Raw genomic sequence first — 26,728 nt, forward strand, 5'->3', positions numbered from 1 at the left:
CCTGGGTGGCTCAGTCGGTTGAGCTTCCGACTTTGGCTCAGGTCATGATCTCACGGTCCGTGAGTTCGAGCCCCGCGTCGGGCTCTGTGCTGACCGCTCAGAGCCTGGAGCCTGTTTCGGATTCTGGGTCTCCCTCTCTCTCTGCCCCTCCCCTGCTCATGCTTTGTCTCTCAAAAAAAAAAAAATGTAAAAAAAAAAGAATAGTACATTCAAAGGAAATAATAAAGCGAAGAGCGGATATTAGTGAAACCGAAAACAGGAAAATAGAGAAAATCGTCAAACCAAAAGCTGATGGTCTGAGAAGATCAACCACATGACATATATATATATATATATATATATATATATATACCCAGAGTGATCAGTTAGAAAAAGAGAGAAAAGACAAATCACTGTATCAATAATAAGAGGGGTGAAATCACTCTTCTACGGATATTCCAAGGATCATGAGGGGATAGTAGTGACAGTGTTTTCACAGTACATTTGGCAACATCATATGAATGGTCGAATTCCTCAAAAGACTCAACCTACCAACGCTTGCTCAAGAGGAAACAGATACACTCCCATAGCCCTCCCTTTATCTTGTCAAGAGGTTGAATTTTAACCACGAGCCTTCCTGTAAAGAAAACTCCAGGACCACACAACTTCCCTAGTAAATCCGATCAAACATGTAAGGAAGAAATAATACGAGTTCTATAGGAACAATATCAACTCTACGATTCTACGAATGGTGCCTCCCAAGCTTGTTTTATGAGGCTGGCATCATCCTGATACCAAAACCTGACAACGACATTACGAGAATGGACATCTACAAGCCGAGAGCCCTCAAGAACACGATGTAAAAATTCTAAACATTGTTTTATCACGTGAAATCCAATGATACATAAAAAAGAAAAGAAGCTGATCATGACCCAGTGGGGTTATCCCACGGATGCAAGACTGGATTAACAGTAAAAAATGAAGAAAGTAAGTTCATTATATTGACAAATGAAGAAGGAAAGATCCTATGACCAACTCAACAGATGCCAAAAAAGCATTTGACAAAATCCAATCTCCATTCCTGGTGATGAGTGTCGGCAAAGTAGGACCAGAAGGAAACTTCCTCGGCCTGACACAGGGACAGGGTGTCCACGACAATCCTAGACCTAACGTTGTGCATCATGGCAAAAGATTGACTGGTGTCACATTAGGATCGCGGCACAAGAGTAGGATGCCTACTCCCACCACTTCTATTCAACATTGTTCTGGAAGTTCCAGCTGGCACAGCACTATTTGAAAGAAAGGAAGAAAGAAAGAAAGAAAGAAAGAAAGAAAGAAAGAAAAGAAGAAAGAAAGAAGAAAGAAAGAAAGAAAAGAAGAAAGAAAGAAAAGAAGAAAGAAAGAAAGAAAGAAAGAAGAAAGAAAGAGGAAGAAACAAAGAAAGAAAGAAAAGAAGAAAGAAAGAAAGAAAGAAAAGAAGAAAGAAAGAAAGAAAGAAAAGAAGAAAGAAAGAAAGAGGAAGAAAGAAAGAAAAGAAGAAAGAAAGAAAGAAAGAAGAAAGAAAGAGAGAGAAAGAAAAAAAGGAAGAAAGAAAGAAAGAAAAGAAGAAAGAAAGAAAGAAAGAAAAGAAGAAAGAAAGAAAGAAAGAGAGAGAGAGAGAAAGAAAGAAAGAGAGAAAGAAAGAAAGGAAGAAAGATGCACTCAGGTTGCTAACAAAAAAGAAAAACTGACTTTTCTTGCAGGTGACGTGATCACCTACCTAGAAAATCTGATGGAATCTATAAAAAAAATAGTTACTAGAAATAGTGTGTGCAGCAAGGTTGTGTGATACGAAATGAATGTACAAAAATCAATTGTCTTTCTATATACTAGCAACGAACGATCAAGATTGAAATTAATGAAACAACACCCTCTACAATACCATCGAGAAATATAACGTACTCAGGAATAAACCTGGCAAATGGTGTGTACAACCTGTCCCCTGTATAAAACATCGCTGAGAGAAATGAAAAACCCAAGAAATACAGGGATATACCATGTTCGTGACTCAGAAGCTCAATATGGTTGAGATGTTAATTCTTTCCACATTGATCTCGAGATGAATTTTTGAAATTCGATCCGTATACAGAACGTCAAGTGAATTATACACCCAAACATAAACTATAACTACAAAACTATCAAACTATAAACTTCTGGGGGAAATCATAGGAGAGTATCTCTGCGACCCGGGGTCAGGCAGAGATTTCTTAGACAGCATGCCAAGAAAACAATCCATAAAAGAACAAATTGATACGTGACGCTTCATAAATATTTAGAAGTTCTGCTCTTCAAAAGGCACTGTTAGGGGAATGAGAAGACAAGCCAGAGAAAATCTTTGCTGATACAATAAGCAGTTGCCTGCCGTATATTTAGAGGACTCTGGTAACTCAATAGTAAAAAAAAAAAAAAAAAAAAAACAAAAAACAAAAAACGAGCAACTTGATGTTAAAAAATGGAAAAAGATTTGAACAGACCCTTCACCAAACGACCTATATGGGTGGGAAACAAATACTTGCAAAACGCTTTGCTGTCCTTGATGATGAGGGCTCTGTATGTCAAAGCCACAGGGAGATCCCAACACCACTCACCCAAAAATAAGAAAAAAACTGACCAAACCAAGTGTTGGTGAGGCTGTGGAAGAAATGGAATTCTCCTGCGCTCTGCTGGAGTGTAGAATGTTACAGTCACTTTGGAAAAGTGGGCAGGTTTTTGTTCTTTTTTCCCTGTAAAGTAAGACGTATGCATAACGTAAGACCCAGCCATGCCCTTCCTAGGTATTTACCGAAGAGAAGTGAAAACTTATGTCCATACAAAGACTCCTACGTGAAGGTTCATAGCTGTTTTATTTGTAATCGCTCGAAACAAAGCCACTGAAATGTCCATCGACAGAAAAATGCCAGGATGAATTGTAGATCCATGCAATAGAATACTACTCCATTTTAAAAATGAATAAACTCTTGATATACACATGAGAATGAATGAGTCTAAAAAGAACGGGGCTAAGTGAAAGAAACCAGGCAAAAACGAGAGACAGAGAGAGAGAGAGAGAATGTGCCCTTTGATTCCATTGACATAACATTCTAGAAAATGTAAGTTAACTTTTGTAGTGACAGAAAGCAGACCTGTGGTTGCCTGGGGAGGAGGGGGGGGGCTTTCGGGGTACACGACAAAGAAGCAGGAGGGAAATTGGGGGGATGATGGCTACTTTCATTATCCTGATTGTGGTGACGGTCTCATGAATGCATACATATGTCAAAACTTCTCAAATCATCACTTTAATTATGTCTTTAAATATGTCGCTTGAAATATGTTCAGTTTATCCTATGTCAATTATATCTCAATGAAACTGTTAAAAATAGCCACGGCGGCTGATGAGCTCTGGAGAGGAAAGAGGTGTCTCCCATCCAAGAAGAAGTGGCCTGAGTCCTCAGGCCCAGGGCGGGAATTCAGCAAGGGACACTGAGGCAGGTGAGCCGGACAGATGGGAGGGCAGGCAGGCCGGTGTCACGGAGTCATAGTGTTTCCAGAAGGAGGGGCTGTGGTTCCCCGTGGCACGTACCTCCCAGCAGAGACGTGGTCCTGAGACGAGGCAGCGTGAGGCTTGCCAGTGACCTTGACAAGTCAGGAAGCTGTGGCAGGTGCAGCGTGAAACGTGATGAAGATGACAGGGTGGAAGGAGCGAGAATGGCCGCAGGGCAGTCGAAGATGGAACCCAAGGGGCAACGGGAGGCTTGACATGCGAAGAAGAGGAATGTACGACTTTGGGAGGGTTGGGGGGGGGGCGGCAAGCAGGCAGGCATGACTACCAAGGTCATGGTAAGCAGGTGCCAGCCGGGGTGCCCTCGTCCCTGCGAGAACCGAGTACGACTAGTCCCGGACAGTCTGGGGCCACCGGCGGTCCTGAGTCCCAGGACTTCTCCCGTGTTTGGGCTCCTCTGTCCGCCCGGCTCGGTCTCTTTTGTTCTGGGTTATTTCAAGTGCAAAAGCTCAGCTCCGTCACTGGTTTCTAAAATAGCCACCCACACCAAGCGTTTCTGAATTTATTAGCTTTATGGCATATTTGCGGGGAGACGCTATCACCTCACTGGCTGTTCTCCCCTGAGTCCACACCCCCCTTCCCTGGAAGAGGCAGACCCCCTTATCTCTTGCAGACTGCTTTCACCCGCTTCCCTCTAGAAAGTCTCGGCAACTGCCGGCTCCATACCCTTGAGTTACTGGCTCTCGTCACTCCGCGGATTTCTCTTTTTAGCCAAATATACTTTTCCCAAGAAGGATTTGGACGCACAACAATGTCTTCTTCGTGCTTCATCGGCATTCTCATCCCTGCTCTGCAGACGAAGAAACAGAGGCCCAGAGAAGGTAAGCAACTTGTCGGGGGTCACACAGCCAGGGAGACTTTCGGGCAGCGGAAGCTCCTTCTGGGGTGTGGTGGCGAGCCCTTGGGTTCTGTTCCGGGGGGACCTGGGTGTGATCCCGACTCTACCACTAACTGGCTGTGATAGTGCCAGGTCACAGGGCATCTGTGGGGTCAGTGAGGTGACACATCTCAGGCATTAGCCAAGTCCAGGCACCTTTAGGTCGCCAACTAAATGCAGTACTGTTGATCCTTTTGCTAAGTTGGCCGCACCTGCAGAGACCCCCCCCCCCCCCGCCTCAGGCCCTATACTGGCCTTTCCTCTCCCCCACCTTCCCTGCCATCGGATCTCTGTTCCTTTCTGTTTCCCCAAACTGGATTAAAACTCACATCCTGCGGGACACCCTCCCCAGTTCACCCTACTTAAAATCCTGCCTGGCGGTCTGGTGAGTGGGGAGATGCGAATGGGGAATTAAACAGACTTAGACTCAAATCTGTCTTCTCCCCCCACCAGTTAGGAGACCTTAGTCCCTCTACAGTGCCTCAGTTTCCTTATCTGCGCAGTGGGGACAGTGCTCGGGACGCAGGGAAAGGGCAGGTGTGAGAAGAGCTTTGCAAACAAATGGCCAACCACCTCCTCGTTTGCTCTGTGTCCCTTTGGCAACCTGAGTGCCTAACCTGTGTCACCTCTCTTGGGTTGGGTGGGGGCCCACCTTCCAGAAATAGCCACCCCTGGGGAGGGAGGCGACCTGGAGTTAGAATCCAGGGTCCTGGATGTGAGTCAAGCCCCTCCCCCGGCCCCGGTGTGCCCCCCTGGCCCTCCTCACTGTGCTCCAGCATCCCCAAATAGCCCTCACGCTGCACCCTCTCCCGCCCGGAACAGCCACTCCCCTGCACGTGTGGAGACGCGAGCACACCCAAGCTCTCTCCTCCTGCTCCTCTTCCTCCCCTGGGAAGCCCTCCCTGACTTCCAGACTGCCCAGTCCCCGTGGCGCTCCACGGTGGACGGAACATTGGTGGCCTCTCTCCCATCTTCAGTTGTGAATGCCGTGGGGATAGAGGCCACGTCTGCTTGACTTGCCCTTGTACCCCCGAGCTTCACATAACGCCCGCTGTGGCTTCTGTGGACGCTTAATGACACGTGGGGCCACTTAATGACACCGCGAGACCTGGGCCGGTCTCTACCCCCTTACTGGAACATTGTTCCCTCAGCAGTTTAAGGAAGGGCTTTGGGGAGGATGGTCTCCATTGCTTCTGCCCTTGACTTTGAAGGTAGCCTTCAGTCCTGTGGAGACAGCTGCTGCCCACAGTGTGACGGTGTCACTGCGGGAAGCCTGTGCCCTCGTTTTAAGTAGCTCTATCTCAGAGCCCTGGGGTCACTCTCCCCAAGGGCAGCAGAGGGTCATGGGGATAGATGTCAAGTCTGAGCGGAAGCCCTGGCCCTGGAAATAATCCGCCGGCCCATCTAGGGGACCAAACCAGAAGGTCACTTAGGTCATTGTACTGGGCGCAGGCTACAGCCACCAGCCAGTCATCTGTGGCCTGACAGCAGCAGTAACGGGTGGCTCTGAGATTTCCTTGATCTCAGATCATCCAAATCTCCAGCGGGAGGGCCAGGCTGCCGGAGCCCCGTCCTGTTCCAATAGCGACAGGCGGGGCACCCCCTCGGATCGGGGCTGTCCCGGGGACTCAGGCAGCTCCCACTGTCCGCTGGTGTGGTGACCGTTCTCCCCGGGGGGGGGGGGAGGGGGCGGGGGGAGGGTTGGCAGGTTCTGGCAGGAGCGGCCCCAGCGAGTCCCCCTGGACCTCTAGTTCCAACCCATTCGCTCCGTGTAGGTCTGCAGAGACGAGACTTTCCCGGGGCCGTGGGGAAGCTCCCATGCTGCTCCGGTGACCCTACGCTAGTGATCTGAGCTCACTCCCTGTGGGTGTTGTTACCTGTGAAATGAGGGGCTAGAAAGGCCCACCTCGTGGACCTCAAGAGAGACCTGAGGGAGCTAATGGGGCAGAGAGGCGGGCTGGCCCGGACGCTGCTGGTTGTGGCAGGAATCAACTCAAACTGGCTTAAGTAGACAAGGGGAGCGCTAATAATGACACGGGAACATGCCTGCTGCGTCCAACAGAGGATGGTCGCCCACATCTCCAGTGGAGAGAACATCCCAGATGGAACCACATTCCCTCAGTCCCAACCCCCCCCCTCCCCCATTTCCGGGAGAGAGAACCCACCTGGTCCAACTTGGATCAGTTCTCCTCTATCCTCTTTGGCTTCACTGGCTCCAGCTAGACCTACAAGTGTGGCTTCTGGGAGGTCCCCTGGAGGGGAAGAGGGCTGGGAGGGGGTCACCAGGAGCTGGACAAAAACTCTCAGAAGCACCAGCCCCTTCTGGAGAGGCTGGCTGACCCCTGGAAGGGCCCTGCGCTCAGGGCATCCACACGGGGTGGGGACCCAGATGCGTCCCAGGGTGTGACACAAGGCGTGATGACCAGCATGGGCTCCTGGAAGGTGAGTACCGGCAGGGCTCAGTGGGGGGTGAGGACCAGGCCCTCCACACCCTGCCCCCTGCTCCTCCGTCCCTGCCAGGTGGACCCCGGGATCTTCTAGGGGAGGCCGGGCGAGCCTCAGAGCCAGGCCAGGGCAGGGTCAGGAGTGTGCACAGAGCCTCTGGTGCAGACTTGGCTTTGGGACAGTGGCATTCAGGCCGCGAGGCAGCGGGGGGTTAGCTGTTTTCTGGCTCTGCCCCAGCAATGAGACCCCATTGGCCCAGGTCTCTTGGCAACTGCTCCAAAGATCCAACAAACCCTCAGCTACAATCCGGAGCCCGGGAGGGAAGCAGGAAATGATTCATCTGCTTTCTCAGACATGAAGGCAACTCTGCATTATTAATATTTACTCAGGGGCTTCTCCAAGGGCCCCACACAGCAAACGAGTCACGGGGAGGGAAGGGCACAGATCACAAGCGTTGCTGAGGCAGCCGGCTGTTGCCAAATGGGGCATGGTGACTCCCAGGGGTCACAGCTGAAAGGGGCCTGGTAGCTCTCTCTGCCTTCCCCATTTTACAGAGTGGGAAACTGAGGCCCGGAGACGACAGAAGACCCGACCAAGGAAACCCAGCACGGATATTGGCAAAGGAGGAGACAGCATCTGAGAGCGTGGGGGATGGGAAGCAGTGAGCCTCAGGTCTCTCATCTGTAAAATGGGAATCCAGGAACCGGCTGGTGGATGATGTTTGACTAAGATGTGACGTTGTGTCTGGTAAAGAGCAGGTCCTGCACAGATGGCACCGGAGAGAGGTCACGGTGAGGATGCCAGGGGCACTCCCTGCCTCCGTTTCCCCCAGCAGCCCCATTTGTGCTTTGAGAGCCTGATGAAAAGGGCTGGCTGGGTCCGCGGATCATTAGAGCTGATGGTGAATAAAGTTGAAGCATGTGGGGTAGTGAGAAGGCTCGGGAGTGGGGGTCCTACGGGAAGAGGGAGTCAACCAGAGAGAGAGAGAGAGAGAGAGACTGCATTCTGGTCAGAGGGGCCCCTGTCCCTGGTCCAGGTCCTGGTGTCTCAGTAGTTCTGGCTGCATTCTTGCACTCTGGCATCGGAGACACCGGAGTCCCTCCAACCCCCTCTCCCTACGGTCACAAGGGTCCAGAGCCAGGCAGCCAGCTGACCTCAGGAGGGAGATCACCGCCTGGCAGCACCCAGGGCCCGAGGGTCCCTGCACACCCGGCCCAGTGTCCTCAGTGCCTCTCTCTCTCAATCCTGCTCTTCCCCTCCCCCCAGCTCCCTCTCTTCTTTGCTCCCCCCTCCCAGCACCCCCATCGGATCATTCACGCATCCCACCTTCTGTTGCCCACCTCTGCCCCTGGGCTGAACACCTTCAGGGACACCGAAGGGGACGAGGCATGTCCCTGCCCTCAGGGAGCCCCCAGTCTGGCTGGGGACACACAGGAATCCATCACAACCCAGAGTGGTCAGTGCCGGGACAGGGCAGATGCAGGAGGGCGGGGGAGCCTGGGGGGGGGGGGGAGGGAACCCAGCCCTGGACAGGGGTGTCAGGGAGGACCTCTGGGAGGAGGGGATCATGCTGAGGCCTGAGGGAGAAGCAGGGAGCCAGGGGGAGGGGTCCATGGGGAGAGGTCAGTATAGGCAGAGGCAACCTGCCACCTGCGAAGGTCTGGCAGAGAGGGAGAGCTCCCCCCCCCCCCGCCCCCCCCCTCCCCAGCAGCGGGCAGCTCTGCAGGGCTGGGGCCTGGGGTGTGGGGGTGCAGGTAGGGGGACGGAGAGGTGGAGGAAAAGGAGGCTGGGGGTGCACTGCGGTCGGATCACGGAGGACTGGTGAGCTGGCTGTGAGGTTCGGGCTTCATCCTGAGGGCCCTGGGAGCCTTGGAGGGTCGGAGGGAAGTTAAGGGACAAAGCGCCCGCCCTGTAGACATGGGGGTGGGGAGCTCCAGGAGGACCCGGCTCCTCAAGCCCCTGAACAGGAAGAAGCCCCGGCCTCCCTCCCCTCCCCTCCCCTCCCTAGCATTTTCTCTCCTTCCCTCCTCTGTTCCCCCAGCTTCTCCCTCCCTCCTCTCCTCCATTCCTTAGGCCCCTCCTCCCCACCTCCCCCTGCCCCGCCCCTCCGCTCCCTCCAGACCCCTCCCCAGCCCCAGGCTCCAGCAGCCCCGGGGCTGAGTGGCCCTTGTGACAGCCTGCAGCGCCACCTCGGGGCCGGAGCCCGCAGCGCCGCGGGGTCGCCACACCCGGAGGAAGGCACGGGTCGCCTCCTCCGCCCCAGGGAGCGGGTGCGGCCAGCCCGCCGGGCCCAGGGCCCCTCCTCCGCCCGCAACCCAGGCTCCGCGGCTCTGGGGTGATGCTGGCGTGGACAGCAGTCCCGTCTCCGTCCCCCCTGACGACCCTCATGACCAGCTCAGCTCCTCTCGCCGAAGACCAGGCGCCAGAACTGAAGACAGTCCCTGCCCTTTCACCCCCCCTCGTGGGGCCGCCAGCCTGGGGACGCCAGGCCTCCTTGTGCTTCTGGGAGGTGGGCCCCAAAGGGGCTGGCGCACCCATACTGCAGATGGGGAGACTGAGGCTCCGACACGGGCAGTCGGGGCGGATGGCTCGGGACCTAGAACCCGGCACCGTGCCCTGTTCAGTAATCACACGGGATCACCCACGCTGTGCCAGGTGGAGCTCTGGGACCAGGGACACAGAGAAGAAAAGGCAGTGGAGGAAGTCCCTGCCCCGGGGTGGGGGAGGGGGGAGGGTATGTAAGTGCAGGTTCTAGTGATTGGGGATTTGACCTGAACGTATCAGAGAAGGTGCTGGCAACCCAGGGGGCTTCTGGGAGGGGTGGGGGAGGCAGGTCTGAACTGGCTTCCGAGGGGAGATGGCGTCTGGGCTGTCTCCTCCAGGCAGAGTGAGAGTTTGCCAGGGGAAGATGATGGAAGGGCTTTCCAGGCTGGGGGAACAGCCTGCCGGAAGGCAAAGAGGCCAGAAAAAGCAGGAGGAGGGGGGTCCTCTGTGACTGAAGGGAGGGAGGAGGGTTGGGCCAGACCAGGAAGAGCCTCAGAGGCCCTCTTGCTTGCCCTGACAGTACTCACACAACATGAACTAACAACAAGAACAGAATTACTAGAATCACGGTTACTATTCTAATTAGAGCCACTGACACCTATTGACAGCTGCGCCCTCCCCCCCCCCCCCCCCCCCCGGGACTGTCTCAGATACTTTACTTCTCCCCGAGCGATGGAGCTGTTTTCAAGGCAGCCAGTGAGGCCGGCGAGGCTGGGGAAAACAGGCACAGAGAGTGAGGGAACCTGTCTAATGTTGCTCTGACGAAACGGCAGAGCATCCTGTCTACAGGATCCGCTCTTTCTACCCCCACAGCACCCCCTGCCCACCCCACCTCTCAACTCCCAACCTCATTGCTCTGACATGCTGCGTCCCCGGGGAGAAAGCTGCCGCCCATCTCCCCAGAGGGCAGAGAGAAGTTCCATTTTGGAAGAAAAACCCAAGGGCCGGAGAAGGCAGCATCTAACCTAAAGCCTCGGCTGCGGACATGCTGGCTGGAGGGGCGGTTTGAGGGGACCCCTTCCCCTGCACTCCTGCCAGAGAGGAAGTGACCTGCCCCTGCTGTCGCCGGGGAGGACCGGGGCCGTTCTGCACTGACAGGGGACAGGGGCCCTGCTTGGTGGAGCTTCCAGCCCCAGGAAACCCGGGCTTTCACTCTGACAGCCCAGGGACACAGGGACTTCGAAGACACCAGCCTAGAGGTTTTCTGAGCTGGGCAGAGAATGGGGGTGTCCTCCCCAAACTGGGCTTGTGATTGCACGATCGTCTCTTCAACGGACACGAGGGGTGTTTGAGCTGAAATGCTGGGCTGGGGAGAAGAAACAATGCACTCGTGCCCAGAAATGAACCAAGAAGCGAGCGTAGCGTCTGGGTCTCTGGGTGGTTTCTGAACCAGGGATGCAGCCCCCCGAGCAGACATGGGTTCACAGGACGGGGCATCTGGAGCCAGGCTGGAGTGGTCCGTGGGGAGACCCAGCTGGGCTTGGGGGCCACCACCTGGCCCAGCTCTGCGATGAAGGTGGAGCCAGGCCTTGGTGATGGGGAAGAAGGTTCTGGAATGGAGAGAGGCTCAAGAAGGGAAAGAACAGCTGTGCTCCCACCACCCCCCCTCCCCCCAGCTGCCCCCATCCCACTTTCTGCTGCCGACACAGTGAGTTAGTCCAGGCTCTTCGGGCAAACCAGGCCCGGCCAGGCCCTGTTCCTTTGTACATGCTGTTCCCTGCCGGGAGTGCCCTTCTCTCTGCTGGAAAAGCCCCCGCAGCCTTCCAGCCAAGTGCCCCTCCTCTGCCAAGTCTCTGCTCTCGCCACCCGCCCCCAGCCATCCTTCTTCTATGACCTTTCCAGCCGCAGACACTCACTTTTAGAAACTCCTTTCCCCCATCAGATCAAACCTATTAAAATGTCCCAGCGTCGCACACTAAATACAAATTATATGTAACTATGCAAAAGCTGAGTTGGAGTGGATGGTTGAGCAGTTGATAACATTACGCTTTGTAGACATTTGATTAAACATTTATCAATTTCAACTTTGCAGCTTTCCTTTTTTATTTGAAGCCAAATAAATTGTTTTCCTGGGCCTTAAACGTTTTCATAGGCCCTTAAGAGCTCTTGGGCCCTGGCACGTTGCCCGGAACAGAGAGTCTGGTGGAGAAACCGCTCCCGCCCTGCCCCCACCGCCCCCCAGGGCAGATCACGTCCGTGTCCTCCGCTGGCCCAGGGCCACAGAGTGAGTGAGGTGCTGCTGCAGTTCTCTGCTGGGGCGGGGGTGCCCTTGGACGGGAAGCTCCGGACGTTGGACATCACATCCGACAGTTCTCCGCACTGCACACTCAAGCCCAGGGTCAAACACAGAGAAAAATTAGTTAGTGTTTTCTGAAACAAAGAAGCAAGAGAGGAAGGGAGGGAGGAAGAGACGGAGACAGAGGGGGAGAAGGAAGAAAGGAAGAGGGGGAAGGGGGGGAAGGGGAAGGGAGAGAACAGACAATCTTGTCTGCAGGTTGTGATGGGCTCTCTCTGGCCCCCTCCCCTCACTATTTCCCACAAGGCATCTCAGAGACCCCTCTTGGGGGGGGGCAGGCTTGTCTTCCCCAGGAGCTGTTGCTGGGATGGGGCGTCACCGAGGCTCTTCTAGGAGCCAGGTGGGTGTGACCGACAGGGTCTCCCTGTGTCCTCTCTCCAGCAGGGCCCAGAGGGTCCCGAGGGGAGAGGATGGGGGGGCAGATGGGGACAACTCTGCACGGTCCCCCGCCCCCTTTGCAAGAGATGGACATTCTAGCAGCAGCCTGGCTGTTTGGATCTGGGTCTGGATGTCCCCACTCACGTTCTGTGTGACCCTTTAGGGCGTGACGTCCCCCACCGTCACCTCTCCCCATTCCCCAAAGCTAATGTCCACAGGCCCCCCACACCCTTCCACGCCCGTGTCACACCACATTCCCCTCCCTCACTCTGAGAAAGAGGGCACGCAGAGTGTTAAGAAAAGCCTGGAAGCGGGTGACAGAGAGTGGTCCGTGGGGCCTCGGTGGGCCTGACTTCCCCACTGACCAGCTATGTCCTGGCTTTACCTCTGATCTCAGGTTTCTGATCGGTGAAATGGGGCTGAGAGTGCCTGCAGGTGCTCGGGGCTGTGCAGGGGGACTGAGATGAGAGCTGGCTCGTTCTTAGTGCCGCCGAGCACCCATCGGGAGAAGGTTAGAGCCGGGGCTTGGGAGTTAGCAGCACTTCCTGGATGCGGTGCCCTGGGGCCTAAGGCCTCAGTTTCCCCCCATGTAACACGGGGAGAATAGCCGTGCCGACCTGGGTTGTTTCGAGCGAGGCAAAGACTATAACGTGCTGTAAATGCCATGTGGCTCAGCACCGGCGTGGAGGAAGCGCTCCCTTGTAATAAAGAGCAAAGGCACAAGTGAGCAGGACTCCGGCTCTCTCGTTTCCAGGCGGGCATTCTGCCTGCCACCTCCAGCTTCCCGGGGTCCAGCGCTCCGGGCGAGGGCGCAGACTGATCACAGCTTGCCTGGTAGATGACACGGTGGAGAACAGCACCAGACAGACCCGGCCAGGCCCCAGCGCCGCATTCTGACTGCGCAAATGTGGACAAAGCCCTCCCCTTCCCCGAGCCTCGGTTTCTACATCTGCGAAATGGCCACGCTGTCGAAGCACCCCCTGGTGGCACCGCGGGGAAACTGGTGCTCAGAGATGCTAAGAAAGTAGAGCCAGGGGGCGCCTGGGTGGCGCAGTCGGTTAAGCATCCGACTTCAGCCAGGTCACGATCTCGCGGTCCGTGAGTTCGAGCCCCGCGTCGGGCTCTGGGCTGGTGGCTCAGAGCCTGGAGCCTGTTTCCGATTCTGTGTCTCCCTCTCTCTCTGCCCCTCCCCTGTTCATGCTCTGTCTCTCTCTGTCCCAAAAATAAATAAACGTTGAAAAAAAAAATTAAAAAAAAAAAAAAGAAAGTAGAGCCAGGATTCGAGCACACGTCTGCGGGCTGCCAAGGCCCATGTTCTAGCCACCAGGGGGGTACTGCTCTCTTTAGCTGAGTGCTCTCCCCCGACTCGACCGTCGGGGAACCTTGGCCAGAGCCTTGTCTCTGTAAGCCTTGGTTTCCTCGTCTGCAAACCGCGGCCAGTGATGCTGCCCCGGGAGGTTTCCATCGGGGGTTTTGACCGGGTATGCGGAGTGCCCGGGACATAGCGCCATCCGGAACCTGGTAAGCGAGACAGTGGTGACGGTGGCAGTGAGGGGGACGGTGGGTGGGAAACGCTGGTGGAAGTGATCGGGAGAGGAGGGCCCGTCCAGGAAGGATCCTGCGCCTCGCTGAAGACAGGAGGAAGCTGGCTGTCTAGAAACGCCTCCTCCCGCCCCTCACCTCCTGCGGGTACCATCCTAGGAGAGGATCCAGCTGTCCTGCCTCCCCGGGGGAGGTCTGGCAGAGGTGGCCCAGGGGGGACAGGGGGCTTCGCTTTTCCCCGGGGGCTGGGCTTGCGAGGACGGGGAGGGTGGCGGTGGGGGGATGTGAGTGGGGTGGGGTACAGCGGGTGGGCGGGCCTCTCGGGCCTGTTGGAGGGAGACCCTTCACCCCCACGCCTAGCAGCCCTGCCCGGGGGCCCAGGCTGTTTTCCTGATCTAATTAGCATCGCTGAGAATTACGCTCCACACTCAGGCAGGCGCCCGCTCCCCTGAGAACGCCGCAGAACTAATACTGCTTAAATATGAAATGGTTCCTGCCCTCGGGCCCGAGTCGAGGAGGCACGAACCAGAAACACGACTTGTAATTACTAGCTTTGATTAGGCAGTGCGAGTTTCAAAACTAAAAATAACAAAATAAAAAAACAAACCTACTTGTCCCCCCCCCCCCGCCCACCGAATTAAATAATTAAAACACTTTGAGTTATTTCTGTTCTATTTAAGGGCCACAGTCTACTCATTCTTTACTCTTTTTCCATTCCTATGGTTCCATTTATTCATCCAGGTTATTTGGTGAGCACCTACTATGTGACAGGCGCACGCTGTCGCGGGGGGGGGGGGTGGGGAATGACACACATCAGACGGGTGCCCACGCTCCTGGGTTCATTGTCAGGAAAGGAATGTGGCTCTTCAAGGAGAAGTCACACAGGCAGCCACACCTCCGGATGGAGCCAAGCATGCCGTGTACAAGAGGCAACACGGGAGGATAGCGAGGAGGACTAACTCAGGGGGATCAGGAGCTGACATTTCAGGCGGAGACCCGAAGGAGCTGGTCACCTGAAGAGAGGGGGGCAGCGTGATCTAGGGGGCACAGACAGCATGTGCAAAGGCCCTGGGGTGGGTCAGAGGGACTAAAGAAGGAGGCCGGGGCAGAGCGATGGGGAGGGAAGAGCCTTGGTGAAGGGCTGGGTTTGTTCAAGGCGTCCTGAGCAGCATTGCAGGTTTTTTTTTTTTTTTTTTTTCAACGTTTATTTATTTTTGGGACAGAGAGAGACAGAGCATGAACGGGGGAGGGGCAGAGAGAGAGGGAGACACAGAATCGGAAACAGGCTCCAGGCTCTGAGCCATCAGCCCAGAGCCTGACGTGGGGCTCGAACTCCCGGACCGCGAGATCGTGACCTGGCTGAAGTCGGACGCTTAACCGACTGCGCCACCCAGGCGCCCCAGCATTGCAGGTTTTAAGCAAAGGGGGACTTGAGGTGACTTGTGCTCCCCACATTCTCCATGGAGGGTCAGAGTAGGGACAGGAGGCCCGCGAAGAGGGGAAGGGGGACGTCCAGGCAGGAGCTGATGGGGGGGCTTGGACCAGAGCGGTGCTGAGGGCGTGGATGGCAGAGGGCAGACCCAGGGGGCAGTTTTGAAGGTGGAAGTACCCACCTTGGGGACGGGTGGGTGTGGGGGTGAGGGATTTGTTGGCTGACGCCCACGGTGGGCGGGGGAGCCACCATTCCTCGGGTGAGAAGGCTGGACGGGGACGGGGACGGGGAACACGAGGGGTGTGCGGGCCCTGGGCTGTATCCCAGGGGAAGTGGCTGGAGGCGGCCTCGTATCTGGGAAAGAACAGGGGACAGACAGCTAGAGACCCCACCACTGCGAGGGCTCCATCAGGGGACAGCAGCTCTGCCTCGGGGTGGGGGGAGAGAGGTCAGAGAAGGGGGAGGGGGTCAGGGCAGAGTGAGGGGACCCACCCCCAGCTGTGGGCTAAGGCCACGTGGTGGGAAGAGCCCTGGCTGGAGGGAGGATCAGAGGGAGGACTCTCCTCATCCTCCCTCTGTCACCCGTCAGCTCGGCCGGGGCCACAGAGGCACGGGCCCCCGCCAGTTCCCAGGATGCCCCACACAGGTTTTCCTCACACACGCCCAGGCAGGGGGAGAAGCCCAGAGCTGACATGGAGGGGCCGCCAGCTCGCAGGCCCCCTGGCCCAGAATCCTGGGCGTCCCCACGACGAGGCCCCCGTGCCTCTCAGCGGGACCACAAACCTTCCACGCCCCCTCCCCTCTCTCCCTGGACTGTGCCGCATTCCCAGGGCAGGAGGGGCCTCCGTCCCTCGGGTTCACGTGATTTGCTGTGTTTCCGTCTACGCTTTCTGTTCCCCGAGCCTGAATAGCCCCCTCAAGTGACTGAAATTGCTCTGCCAAGGACCTTGATGGGCAGTTACGCACGACACAGGAGAAAAAGCTACGAGCAGGTTTATTTTTAAACCGCGGGCTCTCAGGGACACCCCGTCCAGCCGTCCATCAGCAGAAACCCTGGCTGACGGTGTGACGTGCTTGGACCCGCGCTGGACCCGGAGCACAGGGATGGCCGGCCTGGCCCTTGTCCCCGGGGGAGCCCTCAGGGTGCTTGGCCAAGGGCAGAAGGGGCCGGGCGGGAACAGACTCTGACAGCTCAGTGTGATCGACACATTCGTGCCTGCGTTTTTCTCTCCACTAACACATCGATCGCGGTGTGCGGGCACTCTTGAAGCCACCCGGGTAGAGCTGTGAACGTGACAAGGAAATCCCTGCCCCACGGAGCCCACGGTCTAGCGGGGGGACAGAGGATGAACAAGTCAACGAGTCCGTTACCTTCTGTCAAATCACGGTATGTATTACAGAGGAGGAGAAAACAGGGGAAGGGGTGGAGAGGGATGAAGGGTCCAGGGGGAGCTCTCTGAGGAGGGGACGCTTGAGTAGGGACCTGGGGGAAATGAAGCTCTGGGTCATGCAAATGCCTGAGGCGTCCAGAACAGGATGCAGCAGGTGCAAAGGCCCTGAGGTAGGCCTGGCAGGCTGGAGGGAGAGCAACGCCCGGGCTGCCTGACAGGGGAAACACAGGGGATTTGAAGAGCACACCGGAAGCTCTAACCCTGCCCCGAAGAGTAAGTAGGAGTGTGGGCGGGGCGAGGAAAAGCACCTCTGGGGAAGGCCCAGCGCAGGTCGCAGAGCGGCGAGACGACCGGCACATTTGGTGGCGGGAGGCGATAGGAGGCGGAGGGGTGGCTGTGGGGCGAGGGTGGCGGCCGGAGGGGAGCCGGGCAAGGAGGCTGCTTGAGTCGGGGCTCTCCGAGGGAAGCACGAGCAGGCTGTACCACAATCCCATCGCCTGCCACGCGCAGGCGTGGGCCCGGGACGGCTGGCCGTGTGGCTCCAGTCCAAACCGGAAGTCCTGAGAAGCAGGAGGCCAGTGGAGACCTGGTCTGCGTCCGAAGGCCCAGGACTCAGTGGGGTCAACGCCTGAGGGGGCGGGGGCGGGGGTGGCCCAGCTCAAAGCGGAGAGAAAATTTGTCCTTCCTCGGCCTTTTGTTTGCCCTGGATCCTCAGCGGATTGGATGATGTCCACCCGCATTGGACAGGCCAATCTTCTTCATTCAGTCTGCTGATTCAAATGTTAATCTATTCAAGAACCGCACCCCCCCTCCCCCAAACACACACAGAAATAGCTTGTTACCCGCTTTCTGCGCATCCCCCAGCCCAGGCAAGTTGACACATTAGCATTAACCATCGCAGAGGCCCCACCAGGCCGAGGGGGAAGGCACTAACGACCTGGAGGGGGAAGGCGCTAACGTCCTGGTCCTCAGACACACCAGATTCGTTCTTACCCCAGGGCCTTTGCACTTGCTATGCCATTCCTGCAGCCTGCAATGCCCCTCCTTGGATCTCCTCATGGCTCATTCCCTCCCACTCTTTCAACGTTTATTTATTTTTGGGACAGAGAGAGACAGAGCATGAACGGGGGAGGGGCAGAGAGAGAGGGAGACACAGAATCAGAAACAGGCTCCAGGCTCTGAGCCATCAGCCCAGAGCCTGACGCGGGGCTCGAACTCACGGACCGCGAGATCGTGACCTGGCTGAAGTCGGACGCTTAACCGACTGCGCCACCCAGGCGCCCCATCCCTCCCACTCTTTTAAGCCACCAGTCAAATGCCACCTTGTCCCTGAGGGCTCCCCCACCAGCTCTCTATGTGCGAACGCTTCCGGGTACCTTCTACCCCTTCTGCTTTGCTGTCCTCCTTAGCTTCTGCCCATCCTGATGTCGTGCGCGGTACGTCCCAGTTAATCACTGTCTGTCTCCATTACTGGCAACGTACATTCCCCGAGGACAGGAGTCTGTGACTGTTTTCTCATTGCTCTATCCCCAGAGGTGTGTGGCACATAAGAGTGACTCAATGAATATTTGTCAAGCGAATGAGTGAATAGACTTATAAGTCATACCAAGGAGCAGCAGTCTTATTGGCATAATATTGGTATTATCCTCCAAGCAAAGGACCCAAGGAGCATCCTTCCTTCCAAGGAAGGAAGTGACAGGGTCTGATTTAGGAAGATCTTCCCTCTGAATTATAGGAGCCTAGAGGCTGGGGGCAGAGAGGACGCTGTGTTACCCTTGGGATGTGAGCTCATAGGTCTGGACCAGGGCAGAGGCGGCAGAGAGGCCAGAAGGGGAGGGGATATGGGGACCCCGGGGGATCTCGGGGCCTGCCTGGCCTTGGGCAGTGGGGAGTCAGTGGGGGCAGCATGAGCAAATGTCCCAGATGCTGGTGTTGGGGGCTGAGAAATCAGAGCAAGCTCAAGGGGACAGAGACATTCAGAGGGAGCCTGGCTGTGCTGGGGGGGCTGGGGACATCCAGGTCACACAGCAGGTCCCGGAGAGAAAGAGCAGGACCCTGGTGAACTAGGACAAGGGCAGGGGAGGTGAGGGGCAGGGGAGCGCAGAGCCTCAGCGTCTCTGCAGAGGGACAGGGAAGGAAGAGGGGCTGCCCATTGCGGGTCGGCGGGGGGGGGCGGTAGAGCCTGATGCTCAGGCTGTGGGACCCTCTGCCTGCCGCCCCCACCCCCACCCCCACCCCCAGCTCAGACTGGAGCACAGCAGGGCCAACATTTCAAAGCTATGCGAGAGAGAGACAGAGAGAGAGAGAGAGAGAGAGAGACACCCGAGGCTGTGTGCTGGGGACCTGCCCTGGAGAGAAGGTCACAGACAGCTGGCAGGGACCCAGGCCACGAGGGGGCTTCTGGGGAGGGGACGCTCCCAGGACAGGACCTCAGGCACAGTGACGGGGCCAGGGTGACTGCGCCGGGCTGGAGGCCTGCTCCAGGTCTACGGCCAGACCGGCCCTGCCCCAGCCTCCTGCCGAGCGCGGGGCCCGGCCTTGCTGACGACTTTTCAGGATTCCAAGGTGCAGCCTCCTTTCCTTTCTGTCCAGCAGTTCCTGGGCCTCCAGAGGGGCTCTGCTCCCAGGTGGCCGCACGTCCCTGTCGACGGCTGTCGGCGTAGACGTCCCGTCAGGGCTCCTCCGAGAGCTGGCCCGGCCACAGGAGCCAATCAGTCCACATGGAGACAGCCCGTCCAGACGGGGGACGCATTCCCAGCCAAGCCCGCATCGGTCGGCGCGGGCACACGGGCGAGGACAGGAGCTGAGCCCAGGACTGTGCCGGGAAGCGGGAACGCGGCTCTTGTCCGGGGCTGAGCCTGCGGGTAGACACGAGGTGGTTCCTGCCTCTGCCGCTTCCTGTGCTTGTTGGGGAGAAGTGCTGGCCCTCTCTGAGCCCTGGGTCCTCACGTGTACCGCAGGGATGCCAAGAGCACCCGGGGGATGCTGGGAAGCTCTTGGCGCGGGGCCCCGTGCACCGTGGGAGCTCCGGCCGTGGCAGCCGCTCCTGAGATGAGCCAGTTACCCTCCTGTCACTGTGGCCACTGTGCCTCCCGGCCTGGCGCCCCAGGGTGGAGCTCCTTCCAGCCAAGAGCAGCTCAGGTCCCCGGGGCTCAGGACCGAGGATCGGAGGCTGGTGGCCGCCTGGCTCTCAGATGGCGACAGGGGGGCAGGGGGAGGCTGCACCGACCGCAGGTATTTTCTGAAGCCTCCATAATGTGCACTGAGCCCGCGAGCCCCCTAAACCACCCCTCCCTGCCCCCGTCCCATGTCCCAGGCTCGCGAGTGTCCTGGGGACGGGCCCCCTCAGGCCTCAGACAGCGTGAGCACCGCAGGCCAGCGCCCAGCACTCCACCCGCCTGTGTCCCCGTGTCCCCAGGACCCCCTCGCAGAGAAGGGATCGGGGAGGGGAGTGATCCACCTGAGGTCACACAGCGAGGAGACGCTGTGTCAGGTGGCAGAGGCCCGCAGCCGCTGAGAGCCTGTGCCCGGACCGCGCCCTGTCCTGCCCTCACCATGCCGTCCTTGTGCCTTGAGTTACCCACTGTGCCCACTGGGGCCTCACCGCCACCCTGAGTGGCGGGCCTCATCATCCCGCTCTACCAGTGGGGAAACTGAGGCTGGACGGGAGGGAGGAGGCTGGTGCAAGGCCTGGGGCCAGAATGGAGATTGGAACTCGTGGCGGCTGCCTCCAAACCCGGATCTTACCTGGGCCCCTCCCAGCGACCCAGCTGCCCACTCGGAGGGGCCCATGGTCACCGTGGGGCAGAACCAGGGCAGGGTCAGCCCAGAAGCAGGTGAGCCCCGGGAGGAGCCAGGCCTCCCCGCCCCCCAGCTGTGCTCAGGCCCCAGGACTCCCCAAGGGGCTCCCGTCCCAGCCCCGCCCCCCCAGCAGCCTCCAGGCCCCCACCGGGTGCCGCTCCCAACTCTGGGCCCCACCTGCCCGGGAGGCCTGTTCTGCCGTCTCGGAGGGGACAGTACATCCAGCTTCACAGGCCAAGGAAAAGCAGAAACACCTGCCTCCCTGCTGTAAGACCGTCCTGATTTGTCTCAAAAACACGCAGGGGCAGAGGGCGCCTAGATCTGTAATCACCCCGACGCGTCACCAGTCTTGAGTATCACAGCCCGCCTGCCGTCCACCCAGGTCCCCCTGAAATGACTGTGTCCTCCCACCGGCATTGGCACAAGGACAGACTCCTTTCCCAGTGGCAGGGGTGGGGTGGGGTGGGGCTCAGCCCAGCCAGAGGGCTCTGGTTGCCATGGAAACGGGGAGGCTGGGAAGGCTGGCCCCCAGGCAGAGGCCCTGAGTCGGGCTCCGGCCTCCAGAGCCAGGTGTCCCCGGGCCCAGGCCGGGTCTGGCCCTCAGCCCCCTGCAGTGCAGGTGGGAGCGGGTCCCTTCCCGCGTCAGAACCCCCAGCGCAAATCAGATGACCCGGGCTTCTTCTGGATCAGCTTCGTCTGTGCCCCCAGGGCCTGCCAGCAGAAAGGTGAAGTGCAAAGCTGTGTTGGCTGCCTTTGGGCTTAGACACCAGGGCAGCTAGGGCTGCTGGGGGGAGGAGGGGGTGGAGGGCCCAGGACTTGGGGGTGAAAAAGCCCCCGGAGGCCTTGGCTTGGCCTGTTCCTTTCCTGGATGGGAGAGGCGGCCCTGGGGGTTGGGCAGTGTCCCCACAACCGGGCGTGAGCCCCAACTTCCTGCCGCTGCTTCTCTCTGACAGGCACAGCCCCTGAATCCTGGCCAAGCCTTCTGGTGCCTCCTTCCACCTCCTCCCCAGCAGGTGGGCTCCAGGCTGGATGTGCCACTGTCGACCCCAAGTTCCTGCCCTGCCAGTCTTTGTAGGACAACAAAGCTCATCCCGAGCCCTGGAACCTCTTCCTAAGTGGCTAGGGTGGCCATGATGGGAAGGGAGCCACCCTGTGGGTGCTGGGCAGGGATCAGTGTGACCGTCCCGTGCCTGGACATCGCTGTCTGGTGGGCGGGGTGGCCCCAATACGTGTGTCGCCCAGGACACGAGAACCAGTGAGGCCCACAGACCAGTAGAGTACGTATTAAAAGTCGTGATTGAAGCCAGTTAAATCCCGTATGTTCTATCCGCCTCCCTGAACTGATACGTTTTTGAAGTGACCTGGAACGCCAGGTTTCGATCTGGAATTCTCAGACTCCTCAGCCTTGGACTATGTTGTGTCGGGTGAGCTGGCGCCTGACCCCTGACCCCCGACCCAGCCCTCCCTCCCCTCCCTCCACAGTCTCGCCCGCAGCGTGCAGACACCCCGGCCGGCAGGTCCAGCCCTGCACCCCTGCACACGGGGCTCTCGACGGTGTGCACACAGGCCGCGTGGTTCCCCCTCGGGACAGCAGACCCAGGGATGGGGTCCACGCGGGCTCCGGTCGGTCAGGAAGGGAATCGGGGGGTGCGGGCGCCAGACCTTGTCGCCTGTGTCCTGACGGGAGAGGCGCCGCGGGAGGAGGGTGAGGGGAGCCCCCCTCGCTCAGGTCTCCGGGTCGCGGGGTGGATGGACGGAGGGGCAGCGGTGGGGCTGAGGGACCAGGGGGAGGGCGTGGGGACATCTGGGCCAGAGATGACAGGGCCTGAGATGGGCTGGGCGGTGCGGCAGGGGGTGGAATCCAGAGGTTTGAAGTCATAAAAATGGGTGGTCCCTGGGGTGTAGGGGGGGCAGGGGCAGGGGTGCCCCGTTGTCTCTGACTTGGGTGAGCAGGTGCCATGGGGGCAACTCGGGGATGAGAACGGTGCGGGGGGAGCAGGTCTGACAGGAAGCTGAAGGGTTGAACTCAAGGGCGGGGGTGGTGGCCCCCCCGATGGCAGAGGCTGAGCCCCCGGACGGGAAGGGGCAAGAGGCAGGCGGCTTGTCTAGCTCGGCTCTGTATGTCCAGCACTTGGGACCTGCCGGGCACATCAGAGACCCTCGATGTGGATCTCGGCCCAGGGCCTGGGAGGAGATAGAGCCCTGGGGTTGTAAGCGCCTGGACGGGGATGCGCCCACGGGTGTGGTGAGCTCACGCAGGGGGAGGTGCGAGGGGGAGAATGAGGGCTCTGAATTAGCCTGGGGCTTCCGTAGCAAAATATCACAGCTCAGGGGCCCCAACAACAAAGCAGGACGCTGCGAGGTCGGTTCGGCGAGGGCCCTCCTGTGGGCCACAGATGCCACCTTCTCACTGTGTCCTCATGGAGGAAGGAGAGCGAGGCAGTTCTCTTCCTCCTCTGGAGGGGCACGAATCCCATCACAGGGGGACCTCCCTGAAACCTGATCACCACCCCCCGAAGCCCTTCTGCTAATACCAGTCCCCTGGAGGTTGGGACTTCAACATACAAGCTTGGGGGTGGGGACTCAGTCCATGGAGGGCATCAGTGTGACAGAACCGGGAGAGATGGGGGAGGTGGGAGGTGGCTGGAGAGGTGGGAGGAAGTCCAGGAGGCTGAGGGCAGCAGGGGCGGGGCTAGGGAAGAGGCCTCCTCCCCTCGGGGGTAAGGGGGCACACGGTTGCTGGGATGGTGACTTACAAAGCGCCCCGGACGCACTGAGCGTGAGGATACTGATTGCCAGGGGGCGCTGAAGGAAGCCTCACCAGCCTCATCCTCTGCCTTGGGGTGGCCTCGGGGGTCAGGTGTTGAGGTGGGAAACGCAGCCCTCCAACCGAGAGACCTGGTGCGTCTGGGGCAGAGGAGAAGGAGAAGAGGCCGGATGTGGGCCCAGGGGACTGAGGAGGAGCGGCAGCAGAGGGCAGGTTCGGAGAGGGAAGAGGGACCTGCCCGGGACCCACGTGACAGTCCAGGACGGGGGACAGGCAGCGCCGTCGGTCGGAGAGCACATCTGGGGCCGCCCCGCCTTAGATCCCTAAGGAGCCTTAGATGAGAAGGGTCACAAAATCACACTGTCTTCAAGCCCTAGAATTTGATGAAGTCCTTTCATCTTTGGATAATTGAATCACAGAATCTCGGAGATGTAGGTTTTTAAAATCACAGATATTTTATTTATTTTTTTTATTTATTTTTTTTTTTTTAATTTTTTCAACGTTTATTTATTTTTGGGACAGAGAGAGACAGAGCATGAACGGGGGAGGGGCAGAGAGAGAGGGAGACACAGAATCGGAAACAGGCTCCAGGCTCTGAGCCATCAGCCCAGAGCCCGACGCGGGGCTCGAACTCCCGGACCGCGAGATCGTGACCTGGCTGAAGTCGGACGCTTAACCGACTGCGCCACCCAGGCGCCCCTAAAATCACAGATATTTTAAATCTCGAATTGCTTGAAGGTCAAGTTCTTGGTCACCTCCCCCACCTGGTAATGACAACGTGCACCCTGCACTGAGCGCTGCGCACACATTATGTCCTTTCGTCGCCATGACAACCCCGGAGAGTGCGAACTATTATTTTGCCTGATTTTCCAGATGAAGAAACCGAGGCTCCGTGAGTGTAAGTTGTTGCTGAAGGTCGGACGCCTTGTAATCGATGCAGTCGGGACCCGGCCCGGAGCTCTCGGCCTCCGAAGCCCCAGCTTCTCAGCCTCTCGGCCAGTTTGCCTCCTGTAAGGCCTCCCTGCTGAGCGCTCACCTGTCCTCTGTGTACACCTCCAGAGACGGGGAGGTCATTACCGCTCCCCAGGGCCATCCACGCATCCCAACGGTGGCCGCGTCTCTCCTTCGCGGGGCGTCCACCTGTTGTCTCCCCATCCGCCCTGGGAGACCCCACAAGTAGACAAACCTTCACCCGGGACCCCTGGGGGCGGGCAGCTCCCCGAGGTGGGGCAGCGATCGCACAGGAAGGGTGTCAGGGAAGAGAGCCCCTGCAGCAGCCCCTCCCTGGTGAGAGAGAGCGGGGTTCACCTGAGGGAGGGAGTCAGCAAAGCAGGCCCCCTGAAGACCGGAGATGCACCCGGATGACGAGAAGAGTGGGGGGGAGGGGGTGCAGAGCACGGAAAGTACAGTGTAGACAGACTGCCCTGCTCCAAGGGTCAGAGTTAGGGAACCTCGTAAGATGGGCGTCCTCAGTGCTGTGCCTTTGTTTTCTCAGCTCTTCTCCCTGAAAAGTTATTCTACAAAACGTGTCTGTGCCATCCATCCATCCTCCCAGATGGCTCTTTAAATGAAGCTGTTGGTTAAGTGGGAGAAGAAAAGGCAGATTGATTGAGAGGGCTAAACAGGCAGAGCAGCTTGGTCCCCAGGGGAGGCGGCAGAAAGGCGGGGGTGGGAGGGCCCAGCCGGCCTCCCAGGTGGGACCTCGGGCACAGCCATGCCCACATGACCAGGGTCCCCCCAGGCGGCAGCTGGCGGTGCCTGAGCCTCACGGTGCGCCCCGGGAAGGGAGGGGGGTGGTGAGCGCTTTGGATCAACACGTCCTCACACAACCTGTGCACCAGATCCCGTGGCTGTCTTCGTCTGGCTTCTAAACAACCGCAATTGATTTCTTGCAGTTCTCTGGAGACTGCGAGTCCCAGATCAGGGCGCCCCGTGTGGTCAGGTCCTGAGTGGCCCACGGCTGATTTCTCGTAGCCTCACGTGGAGGAAAGAGAGCGAGGTAGCTCTGTGGTCTTACAGGGACTCTGGTCCCCTTCGCCAGGGCTCCACCCCAAGACCGAATTACCTCCTCACAGCCCTGCCTGCAAATACCATCTCACTGGGGATTAGACTTGAACACGCACATTTTGGGAGGAGACCAGAGAGGTACGGGCACTTGCCCACGGTCGCTCAGCTAAGGGAGAGGCCGGCTCACAAGTCAAGCCTGGAACTAACCGACTCCGGAGCCCTGGTGCTGAACCAGGGTATCACACAGCCTCAGGCTGAGTCTGAGTCTCTGGGCCTGGGGCCTAGTATCTGCAGTTTTAAAAGGTCCATCCCACCCCAGGGCATTCTAATGCATGGCTAAGGCTGGGAACCCCTGAGTGGCTCCAACCTCCTCCCTGCGCAGGTAGAGGAATGGAGATCCCCACAGGGGTGGTGCTTGTCCGAGGGTCTGGAACCTACACTCACTCTCCAGTCGGTTCTCCAAGTGTTTACAGAGCCCATCCCCAGGGGGACGAGGGAAGAGACAGACTTGGCTGTTAAGACAGGCACATCCAAGGCAGTCTAGAGGGCAGGGGCTCCATGAAATGTTTTTTGCTCCCTTCTCCTTCCTCAGTGCCGCCCACCCCTTCTAAGCCCGGACTCTAGAGACCTGGATGGATCACCTCTGTCCCTGCCACGGATGGCTTCCCTACGCCAGATGCCCCAGCCTGGTGGCTCTGGGACTGATCTGGAATGGGACCGAAGCAGGGAATGCCTGGGGAGGGGTGCTCCGGGAGGGGACTGCATCAGGCACGGCCAGCAGCTTCCTCTCACGGCAGCCCAACTCCAGGCCCTGCACTGTATTCTTCCAAGTGTCGAATGAGGTATGCTCCACCCAAAGAGGGGGATCAAGAAAGTCTCAAAAATACATAATGCTGGGAAATGGCACGTGCCTCATACTCGGAAGTGGGAGGGAGCTTTGCTTCTCCAGGGGAAAGGGCGTCTGGCCCATTTCTCAGAGGGGCAGTGCAAGGCAAGGGCTGAGGCCCCCTGCTTCATCACCTTCCCCCTAAAGTTGAATTAAGTCATTCCTGCCCTCGTTCATTCACCAAACATACCAAGTATCTACTGTGTGCCAGCCCTGCACCAGGGACACGGCCATGACCGAGGCAGCTATATGCCTGCCCTCTCAGCACGGAGCTCACGCTCTAGCCGGGGAGACAGGAACAGGTAAGTGCACTGGTCATGAAACATAGCAGCGAGGGAAGGGTAGGCCCAGGAGGAGGGGATAGAGGGCAAAAGATGGCGGTGGGGAGAGCTGGGGAGGGGTTCTCTGCAGAGGGATGCCCTGGGGTCCCAGCTCAGAGCAGCCCCACCTTCTTCCCTGTGAACCTGGGTCCTTCTGGGTAGACTGTCACCCAACTGGATGCTGTGACCACTTTTCCAGTCTCTAAGACAGATAATTTGAGGCCCCAGGCTGGCCCCTCCCACAAGATGGGATGACCCCGCCCACAAGCAGGCTGTCCACCCAAAGCCTGTGTGCTTCCTCCCTTACTGCTGCGCTCTGACCTCTCCCAGACTCCTCTGCAGCCCGAGATACCCCTCAGTGGACACAGGGCTCAAACTCATGATGTAAGATCATGACCCCTCAGGGACCCCCACTCTTTTGGGTCTGTGGGGACAGAGCTGTCTTTGACAGGGCATCTGAGAGGCCACTCGCACTTCCTAGGCCTT

At 58.2% G+C, this 26,728-nt stretch overlaps 1 long non-coding RNA gene across 1 annotated transcript; it reads right to left on the bottom strand.

The window, feature by feature from the left end:
• Positions 1–3,685: 3,685 nt before the first annotated feature.
• Positions 3,686–6,695, bottom strand: LOC123599950. The gene is made up of 3 exons (XR_006713374.1): positions 6,599–6,695; positions 4,223–4,346; positions 3,686–3,748 (listed from the first exon to the last, which is right to left on the bottom strand). It is a non-coding gene; the product is annotated as an uncharacterized LOC123599950 (long non-coding RNA).
• Positions 6,696–26,728: the final 20,033 nt, after the last annotated feature.

The sequence above is a fragment of the Leopardus geoffroyi genome, chromosome C1, assembly GCF_018350155.1.
Source record: "Leopardus geoffroyi isolate Oge1 chromosome C1, O.geoffroyi_Oge1_pat1.0, whole genome shotgun sequence".
Lineage (NCBI taxonomy): Eukaryota > Metazoa > Chordata > Mammalia > Carnivora > Felidae > Leopardus > Leopardus geoffroyi.